The sequence below is a fragment of the Bufo bufo genome, chromosome 4, assembly GCF_905171765.1.
Source record: "Bufo bufo chromosome 4, aBufBuf1.1, whole genome shotgun sequence".
NCBI lineage: Eukaryota > Metazoa > Chordata > Amphibia > Anura > Bufonidae > Bufo > Bufo bufo.
The window spans coordinates 617,013,805-617,021,997 of record NC_053392.1 but is presented as its reverse complement, the minus strand read 5'-3'; the positions used below and the strand labels follow the sequence as shown (position 1 = coordinate 617,021,997).

The following is an 8,193-nucleotide window of genomic DNA, read 5'->3' as shown; positions in this document are numbered from 1 at the left end:
GTTATCTCTCAGGACAAAGAGGAATCTCCAATACACATGTTCAGACAACAGGACAGACATCACCATTTAAACACACAATGGGACAATGGCACAATAGAAACACACCCAGCATTTTCCTCCCAAGCTGACAAGTTACACTTATTATAAATTGTTACAACTTTGTGAGTTTACATTGGCCATACATATAACTTACATCAATTTAAACAGTATAACTTTGGGACAAACCTATCCAAAATTCACTTGAATAGGTTCAGGGGTTTAAAAGTTAGTATATGGCCCATAATCCTGGGGCAAGAGGCCAGCAGCCAGTCCTCTCCAAAACCCAGTGGCGAGGTTGGTTTCGCCACAGTGTTCATAAAAGCAGAAAAGATAATATGCCTTTTAATATTCATTATACAAATGTAAGGTAAGCTCAATGACACAGTAGACACAACAGAAAGCATAGAGTTAAACTGTTGTTATTAAGCAGGGGTCTGGACCAATCACAGCCAGCCTCACACTGCCCAGGAGTCTTGGCCACTCATAGCCAGCCTCACACATTGTCTGTGTGGGAAATCCCCTAGCTGGAAATCATTATTCACCAGAGAGAGGAGCTGAACAGACACACAGTTCCAGCCAGAGTTCAGTTTTATGGAAGCAAAGAGGCCAAAATAGGTATTTAGAACAGTTATATATGTTCCTATTGTTAATGTAGTACTTAGAACTGTATACTGAACTAGTTATGTGTTTACTTACAGTTCCACCTAATCAAAGCAAATTATCTAATCATACAAACTGCTCATACCATATCATACTGAGCCATACAAATTGCAATCTGCAAGCTGCTCAAAGCAAATGTATAGAGTAAACTGCAAACCAATTTGAGCAAGTAGAACTATAGGTCAAAGCTCAGATATACCTCTCAGAGAGATCATAAAGTGCTTAAATAACTTAAAGTGAGAGTACAGATCCTGAAAAGAGAAATACATCCACCATTTTATGTTGAATGACAAGATTGAACAGTTAAACCACCATCTTATGCATGCCGCCATTTTGTGAATCTTTATTTAACACGTGTTATGTACATGGACTATCTGCTGCGGAGGCGGCAGTGTTATATATGAAGAAAGGTTAAAGTTAATAAAGAAGTTATTTCAAGCATTTGGTGTGCTCTTTAAACCTACTGCTTCCATAGAAGGCGCTAGAGGAATTACAGAGTAATAGACAGTCTGGTTAGACTAAAAAGTCAGAGATATCAAAATTCTTCTAATGCCACAGTGCAAAAGGCACTTTATAGTGCTGCGCCTGCCACATGTGGTTAGACAGGGACTTCAGTGGAAATTGTATATTGTTATACGTGTTCCAACTTTAGACAGTTGATGACTTAAAAATATACTGCCAGCAGTAGGATATATTGTCACATTAGTAAGCGTGTTCCTATTGCTGTCACGTATCTGTCACACCCATAGATGTCTTACAGTTAGTATGAAAAGAGTATCATATTAGTGGATGGAGTATAAGTTGTAACAGAGCCTCAGAAAAGGAGGAAGGACTCATGACGTATGTGCCAGAATTGTAAAACAAGGACTAAAGTTATCCATTGCAGAGGCGGGCTGGAATGTCGATAGAATATAACTGAAGTCCCTCTCCAGAAGAAGAGAACAGTTTATCAGTAGGTAGCTGTCCTCTAACTTCAGGGAGTTAGGAAAGTGTTCAGATTGAATGTACATGCAAAGATTGACAGTACGAGCAGTGAACGAGTTTTCAAGTTCAGCGAAGAGTTAAAAAAGAAAAAAGAAATGGGGCGGGCAGCTCAGTGCTTGGCAGTTACGGCGCCCACCTGATTGTCTCGGAGAGAGAAAGAATTAAATTAATCAAGAACAGGAAAAAGTTAATGAAGATAACAGGTTCACCAAGGAGGGAGGTTGAATGAGGAGGAATGGAAGAAAGTGCTGACAAATAAGAAAGGAATGCTTCAAGATAACAATGTACTAAAAGGTACAGAAGCATGGTATAGAACAGCCAGATAAATGAAATTAGGCTGGACAGAAATGTATGATGAAAATACAAATGACTATTATTACATGCTGCCAACACAGCCCCCTAAAATGGCACCGGAGGACTCTGCCATACTTCAGCAGGCACCATATCATCAGCCCCCTCAGTCTCCATATGGGTGGATCTGTGGAGTATGTTATTGCCAAAATCCCACAGGGAGGAATGTCTGTTACAGATGTGGAACGGCAAAACCACGCCCCAGGCCCACCTCCTTGCACCTGGTGCACCTTATGTACCAGCTTGCGCTCCAGCAGACATCTTAACTAATCCCACTTCCTCCCCGGCAGCAATCTTAACTTGGCCTACTTCCACCCAGTTACGATGGCCACCGGGGCGGAAGTGGGATTAGTTAAGATGCGGCAGCCATCTTAACTAATCCCACTTCCGCCCCGGCGGCCATCGTAACTACTGGCATCTTCATGAATGGGGAAGAGGAACAACTGGAAGACCAGGCCGAAGATGGAGTAGGGGCTCCCGCTGACATTACATATGGGGATCAACAGTTACAGGCCTCACAGGACCCCCCTCAACCAGTTCCCTCAGGACAGCTAGTTATCCCACCTGAAATAACTGTGACTTTACAAGCAGGACAGGGCTCATTGACTCAGTTGATGCCTGTGACTCCCCACAACAGGCAATAGTTTTAATTTTAGATGAACCAGGGCATACTCCCCTCCGGCCACTCAAAAGCCAAAATATGTTGCATGGAAGCCACAGAAGATGATAGCCTTAGTGAACAATCTGCCGGATCCGGACAAACTGTCTATGCCATTCTACAGGAAGGTAAGACAAATACAGAAGACCCACTCAGCATAGAAGGACTTGGCCACCCTAGTGGAGATCAAAGTGGGAGATGGATTCTGGCCAGTCTTGTAACCACATCTATATATGGAGTATAAAGAGTCATATCAAACTGTAGAATCAGAAAACCATTTCACCAGGCAATTGGGAAAATGGGCCAGAGGAAGACCCAACACAATACAAGAGAAGGATGAATCAGTTGAGAAATTCTTCCACCATCCAAACGTGATGTCCTATTGTCACGAGGGTATCAAGAGCCACGTCTGACTCTGTTATACCCGGGGTCAGGAAGTCGCAGCGGGTGGCTGCGCGCTCTATATCTAAAGATCACGTTGTTTCTTAGTGATTGTTTTCTGTGTTTGCCTTGCTATCCTTTTTGAGAAAAAAAAATAAAAATTATATAATTTTTTTTTTTTTTTTTTCTCTACTTAGAATCCAATATCGATCCTATTGATGCCTTGGCAGAACAGCTTCAAAGCCTGTCTTTGGAGGTGGCAGGATTGAAGGCGTCTGTTCTCCAACAACAGCAGCAAATGCAGCAGACCGCACCCTCAGCGGTTGCTATGGGTAACCAGGTTGTCACAGAACCCAAGGTTGCTCTTCCCGACAGATTTTCTGGGGGAAGGGACAAATTTGCGACGTTCCGTGAGGCCTGCAAATTATATTTTAAGTTGCGCCCTTACTCCTCAGGTCATGAAGAACAGCGGGTAGGGATTGTCATTTCCCTGCTTCAGGGGGATCCGCAATCCTGGGCGTTCTCGTTACCCCCTGGTTCTCAGGCTCTTCGGTCAGTGGAGGGATTTTTTGGAGCTTTGGGTCTCATATATGATGACCCTGACCGAGTCGCCCTGGCTGAGTCGAAGTTACGGAGACTCCTACAGGGAGATCGGTCAGCAGAGGAATATTGCTCAGAGTTCCGTAGGTGGGCTACGGATACTCAGTGGAACGACCTGGCTCTCAGGAGTCAGTTCTGCTCTGGGTTATCTGAAAGGGTTAAGGATGCACTGGCGCTGTATGAGACCCCCCTTTCCCTTGATGCTGTTATGTCCCTCTCTATCAGAATAGATAGACGTCTTAGGGAGAGATCAAAAATTCTGGAGCAATTGGTTACCTCTCCCAAGCAACAGTCAGCCTGTACTGACTTAGATGAGCCTATGCAGCTAGGCGGAACTTCTCGTCAGGTCCGCCCTCCCGAGGTTCGCCGTAGGGGGGGGGGCTTGTTTTTTCTGTGGGGGGAAGGGTCATTTCATTAATGTCTGTCCCTCCTTTCTCAAAAACAAAAGACCGTCGGAAAACTACTAACCCCGGGCTGTGCGGAGGATGTCAGCCGGGGGGTATACGTTTCCTCCATACGAACATCTCAATTTGTGTTACCAGCGGTCATTGTTTTTGGTGTTAAGACGGAGTCTATTTCTTTTTTTCTAGACAGTGGAGCAGGGGTAAACTTGATTGATGCCCATTTTGCCCGCACTATGGGTTTGTCTCTCTGTACGCTGCAGAGACCTATTCCCGTATTTGCTATAGATTCTGCTCCTCTGTCTCAGAGAAACCTCACCCACATTGTTCATAATTTACACCTTCGGGTAGGGGACCACCATAATGAGTGTCTTTCATGTTACGTTCTGGAGGGCCTTCCCTCTCCGGTGGCATTGGGTCTTCCCTGGTTGGTAGCGCACAATCCAGTGGTGGATTGGCAGGCCAGGGAGATATTGGAGTGGAGTGAGCATTGCAGAGAGAATTGCTTAAATAACAATTGCTTAATCTCCTCCATAGCTTCCCTACCTACATTTATTTCGGACTTTGAGGACGTTTTTTCTGAAAAGGGTTGTCAGAAACTACCACCTCATCGTCCTTATGATTGCCCGGTTAACCTGATTCCCGGGGCAAAATTACCCAAGTCCAGGTTGTATAATCTTTCGGGTCCCGAGAGACAAGCCATGAAAGATTATATCTCCGAGAGTCTGGCTAAGGGACACATCAGACCCTCTTCTTCACCCGTGGCTGCAGGGTTTTTCTTTGTTAAAAAGAAAGATGGGGGCCTGCGTCCTTGCTTAGATTTCCGTGAGTTAAACCAGATAACCGTCCGTGACCCATACCCTCTTCCTCTCATTCCTGACCTTTTTAATCAGATTGCGGGTGCTAAGTGGTTCTCCAAACTTGATCTTAGGGGGGCCTACAATCTGATTCGTATCAAGGAAGGGGATGAGTGGAAGACAGCTTTTAACACCCCTGAGGGGCATTATGAAAATCTAGTTATGCCTTTCGGTCTGACCAATGCCCCTGCTGTCTTCCAACATTTCGTTAATGATATTTTTAGTCATCTCATCGGCAGGTTTGTAGTCATATACCTAGATGATATCTTAATTTATTCGGCTGATCTGAAAACACATGAGGTGCATGTCAGGCAAGTACTGCAGGTCCTACGGACGAATAAATTATATGCGAAAATTGAAAAATGTGTCTTCGCCGTTCAGGAATTACAGTTCCTGGGATATCTATTATCTGCTTCAGGTTTCCGCATGGATCCTGGGAAGGTCCAGGCAATTTTAGATTGGGATCTTCCTGAGAACCTTAAAGCCCTACAACGGTTTTTGGGTTTCGCTAATTTCTATAGAAAGTTTATTAAAAATTATTCAGTGATCGTTAAACCCCTTACCGACATGACTAGGAAGGGGACGGATTTTTCCAAATGGTCTGACGCCGCTAAAAATGCATTTTCCTCTCTTAAGGAGAGGTTTACCTCGGCACCTGTTCTAATTCAACCTGATGTCTCCCAGCCTTTTATTGTCGAGGTAGATGCGTCAGAGGTGGGAGTGGGAGCTGTATTGTCTCAGGGTCCGTCTCCTGGCAAATGGCGTCCTTGCGCTTTCTTTTCCAAAAAATTATCTTCTGCGGAGAAGAATTATGATATTGGAAATAGGGAACTGTTGGCGATTAAACTGGCGCTTGAAGAGTGGCGTCACTTCTTAGAGGGGGCAATCCACCCCGTCACGGTGATTACGGATCACAAGAACCTTCTGTACCTAGAATCGGCTAAGCGTCTCACCCCTAGACAAGCTAGGTGGTCGCTATTCTTTACCAGATTTAACTTTGTAATCACCTATCGTCCTGGGGCAAAAAATACCAAGGCAGACGCATTATCTCGTAGTTTCCCTGGAGGGGGTAATGTTTGTGATCCGGTACCTATTTTACAAAGAGGAGTGGTTGTCTCTGCTGTACACTCTGTTCTAGAGGGAAAGGTGTTAGAGGCTCAGGGGGACGCCCCGGCCTCTTGCCCCTCAGAGAAATTGTTTGTACCGTTAAACCTGCGTCTTGAATTATTAAAAGAACATCATAATTCGGCACTTGCTGGACACCCGGGTAGTAAAGCAACCTTGGAGCTTTTATCTCGTCGTTTTTGGTGGCCAAGGTTGCGTCAGGATATAATGGATTTCGTGTCTACTTGTTCTACTTGTGCACGCGCGAAAGTCTCTCATACACGTCCAGCAGGGTCTTTATTGCCACTTTTCATCCCCAATAGGCCATGGACACATCTGTCAATGGATTTCATTACTGACTTACCGTTGTCGGCGGGTAAAACAGTTATCTTGGTAGTAGTAGACAGGTTTAGCAAAATGGTACACTTTTTTGCGCTACCCGCACTTCCTAATGCTAAAACTCTCGCTCAGGTGTTTATCAGTGAAATCATGAAGCTTCACGGGGTCCCTTCCGATGTGGTTTCGGATCGGGGAACCCAGTTTATTTCTAAGTTTTGGAAAGCTTTTTGTTCCCGTTTGGGGGTTCACTTGTCCTTTTCCTCAGCTTTCCATCCTCAGTCGAATGGACAGACTGAGCGTACCAACCAAAACCTAGAAACATATTTAAGCTGTTTTGTGTCTGAAAACCAAGAGTTGTGGTCATCATATTTACCGTTAGCTGAGTTTGCCATAAATAATCATTATCAGGAGTCCACTGGCAAGTCACCATTCCTTGGTGCATACGGTTTTCATCCCCAATTTTGTACTTTCAAAGAGGGGGGGTCTTCTGGGGTTCCCGAAGAGGAAAGGTTTTCTTCATCTCTTTCATCGGTATGGCAGAAGGTGCAAGTTAACTTGAAAAAGATGAGTGGTAAATATAAATGCATGGCCGATAAGAAACGGTCGCCAGGTCCGGACCTAGGAGTGAATGACTATGTGTGGTTGTCTACTAGGAATATTAAGTTGAAGGTTCCTTCTTGGAAACTGGGTCCTAGGTTCATTGGTCCCTATAAAATAGTAGCCGTCATTAACCCTGTGGCTTTTCGCCTGGAGCTACCTCAGACTTTTAAGATCCATAACGTCTTCCATAAATCGTTACTCAAGAAGTATGTTCCACCTCTAGAACCATCGCCGCTGCCACCTCCTCCTGTCATTGTGGCTGGTAATCTGGAGTTTCAAATAGCCAGAATTGTTGATTCTCGTCGGGTCCGCCGCTCTCTTCAGTATCTGGTGCATTGGAGGGGTTACGATCCCGAGGAAAGAATGTGGGTTCCAGCGTCAGAGGTAAACGCCAACAGGTTAATTCAGACTTTCCATGCCTCTCATCCGGAGAGACCTGGTCCTGAGTGTCCGGAGGCCCCTCGTGAAAGGGGGGGTACTGTCACGAGGGTATCAAGAGCCACGTCTGACTCTGTTATACCCGGAGTCAGGAAGTCGCAGCGGGTGGCTGCGCGCTCTATATCTAAAGATCACGTTGTTTCTTAGTGATTGTTTTCTGTGTTTGCCTTGCTATCCTTTTTGTCTCACTCAGGGATCCGTAGCTTCTCCTCCTCAGCTGTTTCTTGTCTGCCACTCCCAACCTCCTTATATTCTCCCCTCACACTTCTCTAGTTGCCAGTTATAGAGCTTCCTGCCTGGACATCTATACTGACCCACTGGAGTTGTGAATCCTGGTTGTCGTTCCAGAGTGCTACCCTCCGGATCCCTGTTGGGCTTATTGTTGTCTCCTGTTGTCGCCCACCTGGGATTATATGTTGAGTCTGTGTTGTCTGTCCTCCCCTTGGTGTTTTCCCTTAGAGCTAGTGGTGCGGACTAGTGTTCCCATCGCCCTGTTCACTATCTAGGGCTCAGCTCAGGGAAAGCCAGGGCTTTAGGCACGTGATCGGCGTACGGGTGAGGAACCCGTCTAGGGACGTCAGGGCAGCCAGGTGCCAGCCGCCAGGTGAGTCAGGGGTCACCACCTTCCCTCTCACTTGGGCAGGGCCTTCCTCGTTCCCTCCCTCTGTGTCACGTATGTGATAGCCACGCCGACCGTGATACCTATGATCTGGTATTTACAGCACGGGAAAAATCACACCAACAACATTGGACACAAGCCTGTACAGGGACTGAGAGAGCC

General features: G+C 45.7%; 1 protein-coding gene and 1 long non-coding RNA gene across 2 annotated transcripts in view; both read left to right on the top strand.

The window, feature by feature from the left end:
• The window catches only part of LOC120999758, an 11,523-nt gene extending 10,401 nt beyond the window's left edge, over nt 1-1,122 (top strand). The window contains exon 3 of the long non-coding RNA XR_005778620.1: nt 832-1,122. This is a non-coding gene — a long non-coding RNA (uncharacterized LOC120999758). The remainder of the gene's footprint in view (nt 1-831) is intronic.
• The window catches only part of LOC120999664 (oocyte zinc finger protein XlCOF6-like), a 2,208,135-nt gene that overhangs the window by 266,184 nt on the left and 1,933,758 nt on the right, over nt 1-8,193 (top strand). The window lies entirely within an intron of this gene.